At 41.6% G+C, this 20,814-nt stretch overlaps 1 protein-coding gene across 21 annotated transcripts in view; it reads right to left on the bottom strand.

Moving 5' to 3' along the window:
- The window catches only part of LOC120730035 (neuronal cell adhesion molecule-like), a 93,214-nt gene that overhangs the window by 43,786 nt on the left and 28,614 nt on the right, over positions 1-20,814 (bottom strand). For 15 of the 21 annotated variants that reach the window (XM_040026111.1, XM_040026124.1, XM_040026123.1 and 12 more), the window contains one exon: positions 1,055-1,122. The exons of 2 other annotated variants lie outside the window; for them this stretch is intronic. The gene's annotated coding sequence lies outside the window, so the exon portion shown is untranslated. Of the gene's footprint in view, positions 1-1,054; positions 1,123-5,550; positions 5,718-20,814 lie in introns of those variants that run through there. 4 more of the 21 variants (XM_040026112.1, XM_040026113.1, XM_040026114.1 and 1 more) reach the window with 4 other exon arrangements.

Genomic DNA, 20,814 nt, shown 5'->3' with positions numbered 1-20,814 from the left:
GGAGCCCCCTCGCCCCCCAATGGCAAAAGTAAAAGAACCATAGCACCAACAGCTGAGGCAGATGAGCTCCAAGCTGTCAGAGTCCCTTAACTCCCAGCCTCCCCGCTTGGCACGGCGTGCTGCAAGAGCGAGGTGGGATCCTTCCTTCACACTCCACTGGGCGGTGGACACACATCACACCGTGTCACCTCAGCTCACAGTGCATTAGATCAACTCCCTGCTGAATCACAGGCACACTTTCAGCAGGGCAGAATGAGGGGATGAGCCAAAGGTTACGGAGGGTCACTTAAAAACCACTGTGCTAGCGGAGAGCCAATTCTCTGGACTCTAATGCATCCAGAGACCTCACACTCAAGAGAGCTACTTTACTGCTGCCATTAGGGAACTTTTCTACCTCTGCAATTTCCATTATAACGCATTATGTGTCAATAAGGCAGCAGGCGCAATTTAGGCACTGAGTGCTATTTTGTGATTTTTAAGTATTGACGCCCACTTTCACAGCAGTGGGCGAGGATGAGAGGGTGTGCTACCGTGACAACCATAGGCATAAAACAGACAACAGTGTTTTGTTTTTATTGGCTGCCCAACCTCGCTGCCAAAATGATTGCGGGCACACACACACACACACACACACACACACACACACACACACACACACACACACACACACACACACACACACACACACAAAAATCCACACTTTGCCACTAGAGAAATGGAAATCAAACAAGTGCTGACCTTCTACCTTTCAGCTAGAACAAAAGAGTAGGCACCGCTACAAAGAGTGAAAGAGAAAGACGTGTAGCTGTAGAAAGATTGGGGAGTTGGTTAGGGAGTGTTAATGTTAATAAATTCACATTCTGGCAGCATCATAGACGACGATATTTAGACTGGGGACATTTGCCAGGAAAGGCAACAGACTGACATCTGTGTGTGTTCACATCCAGTGGGAGGGGAAATGGCTCTGAGAAGAACGAGAACGTTTGATTGCGAAAAGGCCGGAAGTTCACACTGTTTTGGAAAAGTTTTGATATCCGTGGAGTTTCTGACTTACCAGAGAAGCCCAAATCCCCTCTCTCCTCCTCCCTGGCCTGCTTCGCCCGCTGTCTGGCTGAATTCAGTCTGGTTAAAAAGGGACAGCAGGGAATAACAAATTTAGCGCACACCATGTAGACTTCTCTGCTTTCCTGTTGTGGAAACAACCAGCATTTTAAACCAGCTTGAAAGGAACATCTAGTCTTTCCTAAACGGCTTTTCCCAACATCTGTTTGATTTCAGAATGGCTTCACTAATCTGTGCTTTCTTTTTTATACTCTGCTAAAAACACTTCTTTTTCGTATTGCATGTCTAATGCTCCGTCACAGTCACAGCACAGATTAGACCAGGATATTTAGATAGAGAGAGATAATTCTCTCTTTCAGATCAATCTCTTGTGAAAAAAGACCACTTCTCTTTTTAAATATATGTAATCATGCATGGGTGTGTCGACTGGCTGGAAATGCACTTAAAACGCTTCCAACTGTGAAGTTTTGGAGGTAAAAAGAATCTAAACAGTCAAGCTGTGTAAACCAGAGACTTTGAGAGGCAACAGTGTGCAATCCAAGCTGATAGACACAAAGGCCCGTGGCTAAGAGCTGGAGGAGAGACATCTCCTCCCTTCATCTCTCCTCTTGTCTTGTTTCATCTCCTTCAGCTCCTCTTCTCTTATCCCATCTTAACTCTGTGTGTATTCTCTATACTTGCTCTTCCTCTTCTTCTACGCCTGTCGTCCTCACCTATCTTCTGCTCGTGCCCTCTTTCCTCTGATCTCATCTCCTTTTTGGTTATATCACCTTTTCCTCACACAGCCTCCACTTTCAGCCTTCCTGTCTTATTATCTCACACTTGATAAAAAAATAACTGAAATGTTTGCCTTAACGCACACTTAACTATATTTTTAAAAATCAATAAGAAAAGAAAAAGGTTTCACATGACAGCTTGGGGAATTTGTAGGGCAACAAATCGAGTCAAATGTGATCATCATGCCTTCATCCTCCAACCATCCATTTTCCTAACTTTCCTATCTAAATTAGGGCCACGGCCTATCTCAGCTGTCATAGGATGTAAAGTAGGAAACACACTGGACTTATCACGTGGCCAAGAAGGCTCTCTCCATTCATCTTCTTCCTCCTATCATGACCTAAACTAAAGATCCCGCATATGGACCTGGGAGATAATATACAGATGTGTCTTGACAGATTTGAAATTAAATAAATATATATTTTGACATAAATCCCCAAACCCAGTCAATGTTTCACACTGAATTACTTCTCTCATGACTCTCCTGCTATAAAAATATGAACTTTACATTGGGTCAGAGGCTGGAAAAGGCTTTGATTTTCTGTCCTAACCTATGCTGACCTTGTCATTTCTCTCTCATTTTTCTAATAACTTCTGTTCGGTTTATCCAGCTTCTGTTGCGATTGGTGCTGTAGCAAAATCTCTCTTCTCTTTTCCTTAAACTGTGTCACAGTCAACACGGACACACCTAACGGAATCGATTGCAGAATGATTGAAGAAGCAGATCCAATTTACTTCAAGCAAAGGCTTATCGACTTCAGTCTCCTGCTCTTCGTATGACTCGAAGTCCCACTGAGAGAAGCAGCCGTTTCCACTTGGCTAAATACGAACACTGCTTTTCACAACTGTCAACAGTTATTTGACATTAATTCTGCTTGACACAAATGGCATATGTTTTGTCTCAATATCGCTCTTTAACCCCACTAACCAAAATTTCAATGTGTGCACCCTGTGCTGCAGGCTTGTTTACAATCATATGAATTGTTTTCTAGCCATGTTCCCCCACAACCTGCATTATTTACCTCAACCTTCCGCACAGCTCGACGTTTCAAAAGCCTTACCAGCTCGCACAGTCACTTTATTACTTCTTACAGAATATTACAACAGAAAATCTGATCATCCCACAGCCCTGAATTTAAAGGTTTCTGACCCAGATTTTAAAAAACACTGACACGCATACTATTCTCTCACAGCATCACACTGTAATAATGCTGACACCTGAGCTGACTCTGTACCTGAGAGCAGCGCTACAGTTCAGCTGCTGCCTTCTTCACCTTTTGCTTTTGGAGAATGCGCAACCGATTTTACAGTTTTCTTCTTCTCTGTGTGTTTGCAGGATCAAACAGCTGATTACAGCTGCGACTTTTTAGAATAAAACAAAGCACCAAAGTGACCTTTCCACATCCTGTTTGAAAGGGCTGCCTTCTGATCCCATCAAAAGAAACCTCCCACTATGTAATCGAGTCACCACCCCACCTCTGCCCTTAGACACTACAGAGTCGTGCAGAGCTCTCGTCCAGCTCAGCTGCCATGGTGATAAGAAAGAGGACCGAGGACCGAAACTGAAAATAGCTTGAGACGGGATGCTGAGTTTGGGCAGCGAGCAGGACTACAAAGCACCTCACAGCAAGAGACCAACAGTACCCTCAAAACCTTAGGGAGCACTCTCGTGCCATGAGACCTGCCAAACAAAGCAAACATCTGAATCTTTTAAAACTCACAATAACACTGACGCCTTGTGGAAAAAGACGGCCCAAAATAATAATGAACACATCGGTGCTCACCCCTTCAGTTCTTTTGTGTCATTCTGCTTATTGTCTGGGTTATATCCTTTTGTTAACAGCGTACTAGCAAACTGTACACACCCTGCCAAATCAACAACCCACAAACAAAGTTTTAGGATAGCTGCTTAACACTGTGAAGCATTTAGCAGTTAGGAATAGATAGAGATATACTGATATTGTCATCAGGAGTCGGTGGAGACCAAACCAGAGCTACAAAGAGAGCAGATATCTGTTTGAAATAGAGTCATCAAGCAGATCAAAACCAAATTAAAAATATATCATGTTAATCCATATTTGAACAATGTGCAAGAAATAACAGATTGCTAATAATTTCAGCTTTACACACTCATAATAAGCAAACAGTATGTATATCTTATGGCGCTTCAAAGAGGCCAAAAGTAAATTTATTAAAATGCATCAAAAATAAGTAATCTTGAGATGGTGTTCACTTCTTTTTTGAGCTATCTAAATGTGTAAGACTTTGTATTCTATAAACAGAACACGCTGACTAAACTCTGGTTGTTAATTAATGGACATTAATTGATGTCACAAAGCAAAGACGGCATTGTTAGTACACCGCTGAATACCTGCTTCTAAGGACATTGTTTTTCATTTGTCATCTCATGCAAAATAGAGCAGAGACGCATATACTGCATATTCGGCATGTCCGGTGAAATGTCAACAGGCGAAACAAGCATGGCTCACTGTAGAAATGCTAATTAGCACAGTGTCATTCCTCTAATGAGGGTCTGGTTGGCTTTCTCTTCCAGGCTGTGTTGTTCTTAGCTGTACGTTTGTGCGTGTGTTCCTGTGTCCATAAACAGGGGAAGGGGGCTCAGCGTTGGCACGGAAGCCTGTTGGTTTAATTTTAGACTATCGCCTAATGAGAGGCAGTGTGGCTATAGATGATACCGTTCTCCCGATGAAGTGTCATTACTGCCAAAGAGGGAAGAAATATTGAATTTAAATTAGAGGACATGGCTTGCAGATAGAAAGGTTCTGTTTTTTTTTTTGTTTAAATTACATTTTAAAGCAAGCAGGCTCAACAAAATGAAGAGGATTTGTTGGTTGTGCAAGCGCTGGAAAGGTGCAAAATCTCTATGAACGTGTTAATATCAAACCTGAGCTGCAAAACCAGTCTGTAGGTTTTACCACAAGGAAAACACCCACAGCTTCAAAGAGTGACAGGCTACAAGTACACGACGAAACCAAGTCTCAAAATGTTTTAGTAAACATTTTCAGACTCATGCAACTGATGACTACTTTGTGTATCAACTAGTTAGTTTATATTCATTTGGTAATGTGGTGAAGAAACTGACCGTCGTTCGTTTTGTCTAAATAATCTTCAGAAGCCTTTTGCTGCCCAGTGAAGTTAAAAACCCAAAGATATTCAATTTACTATCACAAACACTTTAAAAGATAATATTTTGCTTAAAAAAAAGGGTGAAAACACTGAACAATTCTGTCAATTTAATATGTGTTTGTAGTTCTAATTTACAAAAATAATTGTCAATCAACACCAACATGTGATAAAACAACCAGCATGAGCTCTAAAAAGCAAAAAGCAACACCATCAAATGTAATTTCTTGGCTGATTAATAGTTCAAACCCCCCAAATACTTAATTTTAAATCGTATAAAAGAGAGAAGACCAACACACAGTCATCACTGAGAAGTTTAAAGCAGCAATTATTTGATATTTGTCCTGATTAATAATTAATATTACCAATGACCTGAACCCAACAATAATAATAATGGTTCCTTTTTTAAAATCAAATAATTGCTGAAGCGGTTTAATCATCCAGGATATTTCATCAGTTCTCCCAAAAACATTCAAAACTTAAGAAGATGACTTATGCAGATCTTACAGAGCAAAACAGAGACACTGTGCCCCTAAATGCCATTTAACCACAAAGCCGATACATCACCTTTACCTCCGTGTGTGTCAGTAAGGATAAGTCGCCTCAGTTTGTGCATTCATTGCATGAAGCCAGTTCAACTGTCATAATCCCGGTGGTTGTTTACTTCTCGACGTGTCTGCTGTAACTGACTGACAGCAAAGAGAGAGGGGTTGGTTCCCTCGCACACCCAAAACCCCTCCTCCAAAAAACAAAAACCTCCCCTGACCCTCCCTCCCCTCTCACAGTGGGATTAAAACAACCTTTTGTGTCTCTACAATAGAGGTTAAACATTTCCTGGTATCACATGAACTGCTCGCAGAATCCACATAGTTACTGGGTGGCAATTTTTAGTATTTTATGCAAGAGCATGAAATATTTTTAAAGTTATTTGTTTTTATAAGACGTAACAGTCTGCGAAATGAGGCAATGACAGAAGCGCAACATCCTGCTATATGAATCTGGCAGAGCATAAAAGCAACAGTGGCACTATAATTGCATGTTAAATCAAACTGCACCCAGTCTACAGTAAAATAATTGTCAGCTGCACTGATTGTGCTCGAATCAATGCGGCCTTCGAGGCGTTCAATAGAGGGTGGAGGCTGAACAGCAACGTAAGAAAAAAAACCAGTAAAAAGCCTCAAGGCACATCCGAAGGACTTCCTTTCCCATACAGTTAGACACCAGAGAAAGTACTCACCTACAGTCAACAGATGTCCCCATGCAATCTAATCTAGCTGACACAGTGAGAGGAAGCTTATTTATTGCCGACTCCTCGCCAGCATTATTGCAACCCATTTTAAGAGAATAGATGTGAAAAGTCTTTTGACGTCCGTTAGCTATGGTTGCAGAGGGTAACAATGGTTTGAAAGAGTCACTTTTCTCTGGGCCCAGCCTTAAATAACACCCCCTCGCTACAAAAGCACTGAAAATGTAACTTTATCTGCATCAAAGAGGATTCTCGCTCCGACTGAACAAGGACCTCAACCCTGGTATTCAAAAAGCACACGTATTTACTCCAGAGTTTTTTTGTCTTTATGCTTCCACTTTGCTCCACAGAGTAATTTTTCAAATTGTTATTTTTTTTGTTACAAGTAACTATTCGAATTATGATTTTAAAAGTGCAAAACATTTACAAGAGATTAAACTAGCCGTTCACAGTTTTTGTTGATCTGTGACTCGTAATTCTCAGAAAATTTAAAAAAAAAAACAACCACAGCATCACACATTAATTCCAAAAGGGACACTTCCATACATGCACACATATGTGCATGTATGGAATAATAGCTGTAGATGTATAATAGCTTAAAAATAGGCATACAGTAAGTGGACATGGTACAATGGAACATATCTCTCTAAAGACAGATATCAGGAAATTAATATGCAGAACTTGTAGGCAAAGGACATGAGATTTGACACCATTGGCACAATGTTTATCACATTTTTGGTTTCTGTTCATAGCTTAAGGTCTATTGACCAATCACATTTGTTCAAAGAGGGATTGCACTTGTAGATATTTCATTACTATACATTGTTAATAGTTCTTCTTCACTTTTACTGAAGTATTTTTTTCATTGTTCAAATGCTTGCATAAAAAAAGAGAGGGTCTCCATTCACTGGTTGCGCTTTTGGGAATACCCACTTCATAATACTCCATGGCATATGACATCTGTCTGCTCCAGTGGGAAAAGCTGAATGGCTTCACAACATGGTCATTGTTGCAAATCGCTGTGAGTACATAACGTCCACCCACTCGCAATGATGAAAACATCAGCCCACAGACCATCAGAGTGTCACTGGTGGTCGAGAGACTCGAAACCTTTGCACTGCAATTCCAGCTTAATCTGCTAATGAACAGCTTCGGTCGTCCTTTTGTGTAAACATAACTCAGCGCGTTGAGCTTTCTCAGCATCTACCGTCTCTGCATGAGAAGCCATTAATTTAAACAAAAAAATGTATCATAAATAAAAGCATTCATTGTAGCGGACGTCTTTCAGGGAGATGATGGATAGCAGTGAGGTGTACGTATTGTGGTATGAAATGAGTGAAAGGGCCATATTTCACTGAGCGAGGGGCGTGATTGACCAAGTCTAATGGGCATTATTTCTGCACACTGACTCCGTAGTGCAGAGACACTGGGCGATCCCTGCCGGCCCATTTGCTCTTTCAGTCTCACACTGAGATAGGACCGGCGCCCTCCCCGGTCTTTGTCAAGACACCAATAGAAGAACGATATTTCAATGGCAACTGCATAATTCAATAGAAACTTTTAACAGAAAAAATAAATAAATAAAAAAACTTTCATGTTGCCGTCTAGACCTGGCCCTCGTAACTGGAGCTGCGCACAGTGTGCATGCCACTGTTTGTGCACACTCATAAATTCATTTGTCTCTGGCGGGGACTCTTTTGAGCTTCCTATTCAGAAATGTGAATGGGAGTGAAATATGATTGGCCTGGAGAGAGAGTAAGAGGCTGGGTTCACAAGGCTATCGAGGCTGGGCGGGCGGGCGGGGGACACTTGAAATACTTCATTGCCTGTCAGAAACAGAAAGAAAAGACAAGCATGGATGATTTAGCCTTCTAAAGTTTGCTCCTAATACATCATTCCCACACTTGTTTGCCCGAGTATATCGCACAGTAATGTTTTATTTCTTGTTTTCAGGTCAAATTTCAGTTATTAAACTGTTTAAATGTGCTTTGTATAAAGCAATAAAAGCATGAAAATGGTCTGACAGGACACTGCAGAACCGCCCTCGTCCATGCCTGCATCAAAGTTAGTCTTGTTAACTCTGCCTGAACTCATTAGGACACAATAACACCGAGGAGATCAGGTGTCTGAGGTATCATGTACCAAGACTATCACGAGATAACGTGGGGTAACTGGTAAAGTATCAAAGGAGCTAAATGAAGGTGTAGGAATTTCACGGGGAAACAGAAAGCATTTCACAACAAGCCGCGCTGATGACAGAGGCATCGGATTCAGCTGCAACAATGAGGAAAACAAAGCTGACGGCGTCTTAAGGGAATTTACATGAATTACAGAAAGACGGCCCTAGGGACGGCCGCGACCTCTCCTCAGCTTTTTTTTAAAAAAAAACCTAAACAACACCCCGATCCCGCCTAATGGCGCACAAACACACACGGTCACGCGCGCGCACAGGAACACACCAGCAGAGAATGGTGTGACTGGTTTCCATGGTGCCATGAGGCTCACTGACAGGGCTGGAGTGTTAACATGCTCAAAGACAACAGGGAGGATGATGGTGGGGAAAAGAAAAGGACGGAGGGAGAGAGAGGCAGAGAGAGCACAGTAAAAAACAATAAACAAAAAAAACCAAAGCGTGTGTAGAAAGGGAGAGATTTACCACACACAGGCCATCCCTGAGGTTAAGGACCTGTAGTGCTCTGTATCGTATTTCTTTTTTTCTACTCAAAGACCCTGACACAATTCAAAACACACAATAGTTCAACTTAACAAAAGCCAGAGCAGCAGCGTCTCTTTATTTCCTTCGTGCTACTAACCGTTTATAACATCAGTTCAATTTATGTACTCTAAATTGTTCGGGGACAATTCTGTTTAATTTTACTTCAATATAGAGCACATATTGTAGTAGTTATAATAACACTGAACTAACAGTTTAAGATCAACGTTGTAAAAAGTCAGTCATAAAAAAGGGCAGAAAGGCCAATATTGCTATGGTCTAAGCTTTTGAAACAATTTCTAAATGAAGGCAAATAAATTACTTTAAAGATTAAAGATTTCTTTTCATATAAAGTGTGTGCTTACTTTTAATTTGGTTTCTGCATTCCTTCTAATGGCCAGCAGGGGGAGACTGACAAAATAAGCAAAATTGTGTGTGTAAAAGGTTTGTTTCACTTCATTTATGACTTGAGTATATTTTTTCTTGATGGCTTGATGCTGTGAAATGGTAATTTAACATCTTATCAATGTGCTTCTTGTATAACTTACAGTGTCCACAAGAAGGATAAAGCAAGATAAGCTGTAGGGTGGCCCTAACTTGCTACCTTTGCCCCACCTGGCTCATCAGGTGGGGCAAAACAAAAATTGTTGTTTCAAAACAAAGGCATGTTGTAGGATGTTCTCAAAGGTTTGTCTCAGAGTTTCACAACAGGACCTCACTAAACTGTGGCTGATGTGACAGTGGCTAACATCTTTGATATACAGTTTGTGATTTTACCAAAACTTTCTGTTTGCATTGAATCTGTTGTAGTGGGAAGAAATATGGAATGGTACCATCAATGATATGAATCATAGCAATCTACTGAGCAATAATATGGAGCAAGAGAAACAACAATAAGACAATCATACCAGTTTTAAACAAGCAGCTTAGATTAGACGAGCTTACTAATTAGAACTTAAACTGTACAGTTAGTACATCTGTAAGGTCACTAAAGTTCCCTCATTACTCAGAACAGCTGCGAGTGAACACAACAACAACAAAGACTTTGTGGGTTTTATTGTCCACTTCTTTTCTCTCCCAAATAACAAGGCTAACATGGACTTGTACAACCTGTCTGATGGTCTTATTGTCCATATACAAAGGCATTTGATTCTAGCTCTTTGGGGATTCCCGTGTTATAATAACAGGCAGCACAAAAGGGTCAGAAAAACAAAACCTATGGTGTAATAAACCACAATTTTCCATTAGGACCTGGTAATCCCACACAATCAACATCACAGGCCTCAGAAGAAGTACAAACTTACAACTGTCAATACAAACAATGTACTTGCTGACTTAACTGTAATATTGTCAGAGGCATCTTTATGTTTGTTTGTACAGCCTTTCTACCTTCTTGTTTGCTAAGTTGCTCAGCTTTCTTCTGCAATAAAGGATTATATGGATATTTACGCAGTGCTTATTTTCAGTTTTAACCCTCTCGAGGCAGGCGTTGCCGATTTGCAACAGTTAAAAACTAACAACCTGATTACCCCACATACATATTTTATGAGTTTTTTTTACTCAGAAGTACCACTGCAGGACTTGGTTGTGCATAAGCAACAAAAAACTTAATTTGAGCCTGAGAGGGTTAACTCTCAAGCAGTCCAGATAATATGGCCAAACTGTAATAGTCTGCAATCATTCTGATCATGTGAGCATTTTTAAAGCGTTGTTATTGTGTTTCCCCATTTCCGCACTCAACTTGGTGAGTGCAATCGCATTAGAAATGAAATGAATAACAACTGACACTGCAATAATAATCCCAGCACTAAGATTTAGCTTTGAGGATGTGGAACACCTTAACTGCTTTTTCAGCCACTAAAACAGAAATTCCTCCTCCTGTGGCTATTGTTAGCTCACCATGTTCAAGCCAAAGACTTTGACTGACTTGCCAACAATAGCCATACAGTATAGAGCAATATGGCAACCATCCATGTGATAATGAAGCAAGAGAGGAAGTGCTGCAGCCAGGTCTGATATGGTGTGTGCATGGGGCTTGTCTCCAACTGCAGAGAGCACCAGCTGAGGACATGAGGGGAGGTGGCAGACATCCAAGAGTTTTTCTGCACCAACACTACAGAAAAGCCCCCCAAGCAGATCTCCCCCTCTATATGCTCCATACTGTCACCCATAAGAAGATCATCTTCGGCCCAGTGAGCAGTAAGCATCCATAGATGTCAATACACCCACTCCCCAACACACACACACTCACCCTCACTCTCTCTCTCAGTATGTGCATGTGCACTGATCCCCGCGTCCATATGTGTCCACAGAAGGCGCAGGCATGTGTGCACCTCCTTTGCTTCCCCACCAGGACCAATTTCCATCCACCGTCTGTGAGAGTGTGCGATCGATGCTGCACGGGGCGCGTCATCCCGGCTGTTCATTACCGTTGGCAACTCTGTGACCATAAGCACAAACAACCTGCCCCTCTGATGCATTGCACACCAGCTAGAGACGGATGAATGGACGGAAGTTTAATTTAAAGCTGTGCATTAAGCATTAACCTATTACTTTACGAGCAGCTAAAGGAATTTCACTTAACTTTGCTGTCTGAGTGTCTCCAGAAGGAATCTTTGAAGTGCATGTTTGTGGCAGCAGCAAGACAAAGGAGAGTTTGCTCCCTTTTTCATCTTCATCCTCATCTGAGCCCTCTTTCCAGCTCTCATACCACCTGTCTCCTCAACGCAACCGCAATCTCTCAAGACTATACAGAAGCAGTCAGGGATGTCAACAAACACAGCTATTATTTCAGTTTAAATGTAGGTTCGTGTTACATACCAAATGTAACATACTAAGACCTCAAAAATTCTAAAGCAAAAAACACACAGCTGGTATAGGAGGCTGCAATTAATGAGGAGATAAAGTTCAGACAGTCTTTGCTTTCTCTGAGCACAATCAAAGCTTCCCCTCAAACAAACAACTACACACTTGGACTGAGAGCAGACGGAAAAGCCAAATCCAGGGAAAACAAGTCTAGCCCTGCTCTCTACCTCTCTTTTCCATAAGCAGAGAGATGAAATTACCAGCTTCCGAGTGACGCCCTAATATAAAGTCTATATCACGTGCAGCGGCTCAAGAGCAGAAACAAGGAAATGAAAGTTTCTGCTCAGTCTTTAATGCAAAAACTCCTGAGAGAAAAAAAGATGGATGGGGGGGAGTGTCAGTGACATCAGTCGTCATGAGTGGAGCGGTGAAGGAGACTGTGCTGAAGGGTATAATCAGGCTGTCTACAACAGACTGAGGCTGCCACACACACACACACACACACACACACAGACGTGCACGCACACACGATATTGCTGCTGAGATAAAAATGTAAAGGGAGGGAGACAGATGTGTCTGTTAGGAGAACACACAAATGAAAGGTGCAGATGTGTAAAGGACCGCAAAGGTGCAGAGGTGCTGGCTATTCATACCTGAGATTCCAACAAGATTCCACACATTCTACACATTTTACTTCTTTCTTATAACCACTATGTGCCTTTAAAGATGCATTTTGTGTCACCTATGTTTGATGTTGTTATGTGTTCTCCTTCATGTGTTCTTGTTCTTGTCTGATCTGAACTGAATTTGGGTGTAAGGCTGGGCTTGATGCTGATATATTCTATGACTTGTCCTATTGGTGGAGCTTTAGTAGTGGAATATTGCACTCACACTTACTGGGTTAGGTGGAAGCTTGTTACTGGTTGAACACCATATGTAGAAGGATTCGGTGTGTCCATGGACTGAAACGTGTTGGAGTTTTGTAACCTAACCTTACTGTGAAAATACAGGTATTTTAATTTTATTTTGAAAAGAGAGTTTTTTGGATATTGAAGCCTACATGTATCCCTTCCAAATTACACCTCAAATATAGTGGGTTGAATCCACAAATGTTTGTTTTTGTATGTGTGACTATGTCAATGAAAACATGAATCCCCTGTCGTGTGCACAGTGTGTGTTACCACTGGGCTAATGGCTGGTAAACATAACTAAAGGTCAAGGAAAACACTGAGGGGATGGTGAAATTACCTCTGTAATGGCTTGGCTGTTTTCACTTGTAATTTCATGTTAATCATTCCTCTGCCTTTTCTTCTTTACTGCTAAAGACAGTATCCACCATTTCAGGTAAGACATCTGTAACTTGAGCCGCTGATTTACAGACGTGAAAGTTGTAACAAACTCCAAATCCGGATCTCGGCGAGAGAGGGAGATTATCCAAAATGTTTTGTTCTGGTGATTAAATCATAACACTTCCTGTACATTTCACATTAAAAGCATTGCCTTGGGCTGTTAATAGACTCATTGTTGGTGAGCTTGGAAAGGAGGCAAGAGCAGGCGGCCACAGCAGCAGGGGGCAGAGACAAAAAGGCTGCAGTCTTGACGGGCAGTTTCCAACAACCTTCACATACTGCTAAATCTAATGGAGTATTGCTAGAACAGTCTAATCAGTCTGCAATAAGAGTTTTTCTTTCTGTAAAGCTGGGAAACTTTTAAAATCCTATATAGGAACGTGACTATTAGTATTTGCATTTTAATTGTCATACTCATCAATAATATTCCTGTGTCTGATAGTATCAGTTTATTTCTGTTGTGTCAGATACCAGGATCCTCACATCTTTAATAGCAAAGTTACTGCAACAATTTATAAGCCTGGGACAAAATTTAGGAGACTTTTTTTTTTTTTAATTATAGGAAAAAATAATCAACATTCTCTTCCTTCAACCTTCTCTTCCCTGTCTTGCTTCTACAAATATCTGAGGTAAATACATATCCAAACCAATATTTGTGTACTCAAAGCCTGACCGTCTCTGTTTGCCCTGAAAAACATGTCTTTGCAGCGGTTGGTGTTCCCTAACTGGCCCCAGTGGAGGAAGACAAAGCAGCCCTCCATGCCTATCAGGATGTTTCCATCCCTCTCTCGCACTCTAATCTCATTCCTTCTCCACCTTTCTCCTACATCCACTTCTCTTTTCCTCTCATCTTTGTTTTTTTCTCTTTCGCCTCCATGCTCTTTGGTGCAGGTGACAGCACAGGGACAATGGGATGATATCACCACTCGACTCTTAGCAGCTTGTGCATGCTGCACAATAACAGACTGCTGCAGCTCAAGTGTGGCACACTGTAAAGTTTATGTGTGAGAGAGAAAAGAGTAGAAAGAGCACAGGAGACAGAGGGTGAGAGAAGGAAGGGTGGCAGGGGAAGCAAAGAAGGGGGAAAAAAAGCAAACTGTACCGCTCAACAGATCGAGAAAAGGAGTGGAGGGAGGAGGGAGAGTGAGAAGGACTGTGTTTTCCATGTTCGTGAACACTCTAGTGGTCATGTGTGGATGCAAGGTACACTGAGCCTATAGCCTCTATGCCTACAGCTGTATCTGTGTGGGCAGGACTGCAGACTGTGCTGCCTTTTAATTGCAGCACAGCTCCTTCCTCCTCTCTGACAATGTCTCACACACATAAACACACACACAGAGACACACACAGAGCAAACAGAACGCAGCACACCTGCCACGAGGCAGATTGGATTTACACTGCATCAATAATTCACCCTCACATATATCCCCAAACACACCCAAACGCACACATGCACGCACACTGAATGCAGGCTGTCTAGAGAGAAGGTACTGGCCAAAACCTGCAGTACTAAAACTGTGTTTGAATGTGGGAATGACCATGTAGTTAGAGGATAACACATATCACAGCCACTGATCCTGAATCATTAAAGCACAATTACCTCAGTTTTTAAACCAAGCACGAGAGCTTTTTTTTTTTGGTGTTTCTATTCTTAGAAATGCATGACTAAAAACCACATCCTCGGGCTTGCTATTCTCAAGATCCATCACCGCACCTCATCTGAAGCAGGCTGAGCACAAGGAACACTGTCACAGTGAGACTTTCATCTCCAACAACGTCTTATGCATTAGCCAGAATCTTGGCTGCCCTTACTTTAGCAGCGGAGTGGAGGATGCAAATGGGCTTCTGTTATTGTTGTGTTTGTCTGATGTTTTTCACATCCAGCCAACACTTCACAACGTCTCTATTGTTGCCAGCTGTGGCCAGGTGTTATAACAGCCTGAACACAGGGAAGATGATCCCAGCTTCTCAAGGCCCAGGTTCATGTTCCCAGATTGCAGACTGTGCAGCACTAAATGTACTGAAATTTAGATCAGACAGAGATTATTCAAATTCTCAAATTTGAGGAGCTGTGAGAAACACACGCCAGGCACTTTTCAGATAAAAGACTAATTATATATCAAAACTTTGAACTGATCTACTGACTTAAGGTTTTTAGCAGAAAGAAGAAATTTGTTAGCACTCATCTACGCCAAGTGCAGACAGATTTTTTGTTTAGCGTGTAAACCCTGGAGGGCTGATGTTTTCTATAAACTGATGTTTTTCTTTTTCTTATAAATCCACTTCAATGAAATGTATTTCAATGCTCGTTGTGCTAGCCAAATGTTTGGCCTCACATCGACTTAAAGCTACAGGATTATAATGCGCTGTTTTAACAGTATGAGCTCCTTTAGTGGGAATAAATCAAAGTAATGCGATACACAATAGAATATTCATAAACTTATTGTTGCAACTCAAATGGCCTTTGGATTGATGTGTACATCTGATGGATTCAAATGCCGTAAAAAAGCTTGCGTATTGATCACATGTGCCATTAGCACTTTGAACCATGCTTTTATTGGAATCACTTAAAAGTGCATTCCTGTATGGTGTTTTGAGAAAATGGATCCCTTGCAAATGCATTCACAGTGGATAGATGCTTCCATTAGGCTTAATATGAAAATCATCAGTAGTGCAAACATAAACAGAAAGCTTGACCTTGGAGGATGCGATGCAAATACCACGAAAACAAATGTCAAAGTGCACTGTCCTGTTGATCCGAGAGGACACTTTAAAGGGAAAGGTTGGATTTTTCTTGGGGTTATTAATCTATTCAGTTGGATGTTAAGCACAGAAGGGGGCAGGAATCTTGAGGAGTATCTAACAATTGGGCTTTTCTTTCCTCAGAACTGCATAATTATTGAGGTTAATTCAACTCACAGCTTGTGCGCCATTGTCTTTGAATATGGCTGCAACCGCTTAAATGAATAAATTAGTGACACAACGAAGCTAAAAGACAAGCTCTGCCTGAATGCACAATGTCAGAGACACTGGCTCCGAGCATAAGACAAAAAAAAAAGCCTTCACTTGATTTGCTGGAGACAAGCTTTGTATTTTACAGGCCCGCGTTTGATCAGTGATACGGTTTCTCTGGTATCTGTGCGACATGCTCAGTTATTCGCAACTGGAGGGATTTTACACAGCCTCCGCTGTATATGGGTTAGTCTCTGTGGTCTGCGTTCCCTCGGCTTCATTCTTGATAAGGAAAACTAACATTCCTCCGGTTGTGACAAGATGCCGTGTACTCTTCAGGGAAATGATACAACAAAATGGGACAGATGCTCCCCGCTAAAATAACTTAGATGACAGCACAGACAGCAGCATAAGAAGAAAAAGTGATGGAATGCGTTTTGGGTGAAGATGGCAATTTTTCCGATTCAAAAAATGTGAAAGTGTTGACAACACACTTAAAAGTGCTCTTCCCTTACTTACTCACACCAAGTCTCTTCCTGGGGTGGAAAAATAAACTGGTAAACAACTGCTTTATAGCACATAAAATGAAGTAGGATGCAATTTTTAAATAAAGTACAACTCTAACCCTTTCACGCATAGTGGTCACTGCAGTGGACAGCTATGCAATGGCTGTTTTCTTGTATTTGTGTAAGTATTGATGGCATACAATCAGACCCCCTATTGGCAAGCACTTTGGTGACAGTGGGAAGGAAAAACTCCCTTTTAACTGAAAGAAACCTCCAGTTCAGGGAGGGGCAGCCATCTGTTGAGCTTGGGGGTCAGGGGAGGGAGACAGGACAAAAGACATGCCTTTGACCTAGAAATTAATAATAACTAATGATTACATGCAAACTGGTGTATAAACACAAAAAATAAGAAAATCAAAAATATTCTGGAGTTGTCTGGAGCTAAACTGGCATGTTGTCTGTTGATTAATGGTGCATATTTGCCTGTGTCTGCATCCCATTGAACAACAATGTCTTTAAAACAGTTTATTAAATGGATTTACTCTTTAGAAAAGCTGCTCAGGGGGACCACGACACTGTGCAGCTCTGTGAAGCTGTGCACAGTGATGCTCTGAGCTAAACGCCAATCAGCATGCCCGAACATGCCCACAACGCCAATGCCAGTATACTGATGTTTATCAGGTTTAATGTGTGCAATTATCAAGATAGACAAGTGTTTTAAAAAGCCAAAATTTGCTCAATAGCAATTAAAGAAAACACAACACACATACACTGAAAATGAAGATGTTATTAGAAAGTCTACAGCAGGTTTTGCAGGTTTAACAAACTGAAGCCTTCTGCAAGTCTAGACTTCTATAAAAAATAAGGCACTAAAAGCATTACTGGGGTTATTAGACTATTCAGGACTAAATGTCACAGTAAATTGTTGAGTATTTGCTAAAACTCTGCAATACTAACCTCATAATACCCACGAGAAGCAAAACATTCAAAACACCTTCCTATGTGAACCAGAAATCTCTCTGCAAACTTATTGCAATGCATGCATTAACTTGATCCAGAATGCTGCTCAAAATTAACTATAAACAGCAGGAATGTGCGAGTGAGTTCATCTTAACACTCAGCCAGCTGCAACCACTGCAGGTATTTCCCACAGTGCCATTCTTCCTCCAAGGTGTCATTTAAATATACTTAAAAACATCCCCATCTGCGCTCCTGTGTCTGTGGCGCCGCTGTTATTTCTTCAGGCTCTTGACATGAATGATGTGTGTCCTTGACATGACTGATGACCAGCTGGAGGCCTTAGAGAGCTCTTGGCTAGGAGGATAAGCCCTCTAAGTGGTGCCGAAGGGCCAAAGAGACCTTAGCTTCAGGAGTAGCTTCCCTGTCTCTGACACCCCTTCTATGGGTGGAGAGGAATCTGACTGTGACCAGTCTGTGAGGTTGGGTACCTCTGGCCTTTCAGGGTCCCTCACTGCTTGAGTGCATAATTACTCACTACACCTCTTGCTGTCAGGCCACCACTAAGTCCACCATTAGGGCTGGTTTAACGCTGTCTTAGTTGTTTTTCCATAAGAGGTGGAGCAGTAAGACTTCATAACAAAGCGAGGCCTGAGGGCAGACAACTTGGAACAAACTGAGCGTCATCAACTTGTCGACAACAAACAGCAACACAAGAGAAGACAGGTACTAGTCGCACAAAGATAATGATTTAACTGCAGGGGGTTTCTGTTACACCGGATAAGCCTCTGCAGTTGAGATGTTTCCACTTGTTAGTTCTTGATTTTTGACTTCCAGAGAAAGAGGTCGGAAAAGATCAGAGACCTCATCTTAGAGAAAACTTGCCACAGCTGTATCAAAGATCAGGGCCCGATGGAATAAGAGATTAAATGATCTGTTTTAGGTGGGTACGTAAACTGCAAGTTTCCTCCCTATTTATCTGCTATGGGTGCAACTGCTGACAAGCTCATATGGTGTCACAGTAATCTCTGTATTCAGATAAGTCTAAAAAGCCCTGGCCTGGGAAGAATAGGCTGGATCAGCACTTTATACTGCATTTCCTCTCTCCATGCAGTGATTACAATGCCAGTTAAAGCTGCGCGCTCCTTTTCCTTCCAGCGTGCACTCATTATAGAGTGGCAAGTCAAAAAGCCCCACACAGTGGTAGGCATCCTGATCCCGGTGTGCCTTTCACATGGTAAACAGTTTCAGATGGGCCCTGTATTGTACTGCTAGAATACAGCATCTGCTTTATGGCATGGAAAAAATGCATTGTCACCAAGTGGCAGTGAAAGGGCCATTGAAGAGCAGCCAGGGCTTCACCGAAACGCTGACGCTTTGACCGTGACGCGGACTAGTGGCTGGTGGTCTGCCCCGTTTGCGCACTGAGGTTGTGAAGCCGAAGGTCAGGCCATAAAAATAAAATATAGGTGCACGCGACTAGAGTGACAAATGATCCTAGTCGTCTGGCCAAGTTTGAAAACTGTCCTACTCAATATACTGCATAACTCCAGCGGAGCTAAAAGGTCTCCAGAGATGCTTTGTATCTAGGCTCAATGCAGCAACATAGTGAGTCAGAATGCTGCAGTGAGCACTGGAGCTCAGCCAGACTGGAATGAGACACTATGCAGAAAGAGACAGAAGATGGCCCTTATCCTTTAACTCGCCATTAAACATTTAGAGCGGCACTCTTGCACTTGGAACCACTGAGATCAGCCACTGTGTGAAATGTGGGAAAACTTCTTCATATCCCGTTATCATAAACGATCCAATAAATGCATCTTTACGTGGAGCTGTTTATACCACATAATGCATTCAGTATTTCCTCTAAGATGGGTTAGTTCTGTGTAGGAGATGAGGTTATGGAGGAGAGGAGGGAAAAAGGTAGATGTAGTACAATGACAGAACTTACTGAAATTAGCCTTTGCAGATTAATCTGATGTTATCTTGAGTTATATTTAATCCACATACTGCCATGCTTGGGATCAAAGGGAATAAACTAATCATAGCAATTCGTGTTTAAAACTCAGCAAATGAGTATTCAGGACTGAAGTGATACTCTGGAAGCCAACGCAAAACATTCCCATTAAAGCTGAACAATATGAAGACACATACAGTGTTTACTGAACGACGTCTATTAGAGTTGCTGCTAATGATTGATTTATTTATGATAAATGATTTCTTTAATCTGATGCGATACTCACTAAATTGTTAAATTAAATGACTCTCAGCAGTTTTTCAGGTCCGAGTGTGCATGTTGACAGGTTTCTTTTCACCATCAGTCCAAAACCCAGAAATATGTTGTTTATCTAATTCAGAGTTGCGATGGGTGCTGTAGTTTATCCCGGCTACCATCAAATGAGAGGCAAGGTGTACTCTGGAAGGATGTGGCTGAAAGCATGTCACGCAGCTAACACAGAAACAGACACGCAATCGCATTGACAATCGCATTGCGCGCAATAACCAATAATCTTAACCTCACTAACTGCATGTTTTTGGACCGCGGGAGGAAACCAGAATACTCAAAGAAAACTTCTGCTCCACCTAGAAAGGCCCTGGACAGATGGTGGACTTGGCCTTCTTGATGTGAGGTAGCAGGGTTAACCACCACAGCACTTAATTTTTTTTCATTATTTCCTATTAGAATATTCTACCCAATGTATAGGGTAATAACTGTTTCATAAAAACTAAATAACCTGCATGTGAAGGAAGCGAGGATGTCGATGAAAGCTGGAAAAAACATTGAATGGATGCTGTTATTCCTGAGGTCAGGAGTGAAACTTCAAACTCCAGCTTCTCACCTGATTTTTTAAAGAAAATGTAATATATCACAAGATATTTATATACAATGACGTACACATCCACGTAGCCCACAGCAACAAATTCACCTCCCCTATTACCATATCAAGCACATGCCTCAGATCCTGCTAATTTTAGCATTACAAAACACAGATATGTTGAAGTTGCTCCGGTTTGAATTAATCGAGCCCCAGAGGAGAATGAAGGAGGTTAAGCATGCAATTGTCCAATGTTATGCTAAAGAGTCACTTTTATACAATTTTACCATGTCTGATGTGAAAAAAGAAGTGGCATGTCAATCAAACTGAAGTGCTATGACAAGCTGTCCTGGGTGGCCACCTATTCCATTATCCTTTAACTCCGCACACAATATGAGTCACATGGGTAAAAATGGATGGTTTCACAAAGACACTACGGTTAAAAATTGAACCTGTGCCGTAGATAGCATCAGATCAGTATTAGCTT

This window comes from Simochromis diagramma, unplaced genomic scaffold (assembly GCF_900408965.1).
Source record: "Simochromis diagramma unplaced genomic scaffold, fSimDia1.1 OVJJ01000293.1, whole genome shotgun sequence".
Lineage (NCBI taxonomy): Eukaryota > Metazoa > Chordata > Actinopteri > Cichliformes > Cichlidae > Simochromis > Simochromis diagramma.
This window is presented reverse-complemented; position numbering and strand designations above follow the sequence as displayed.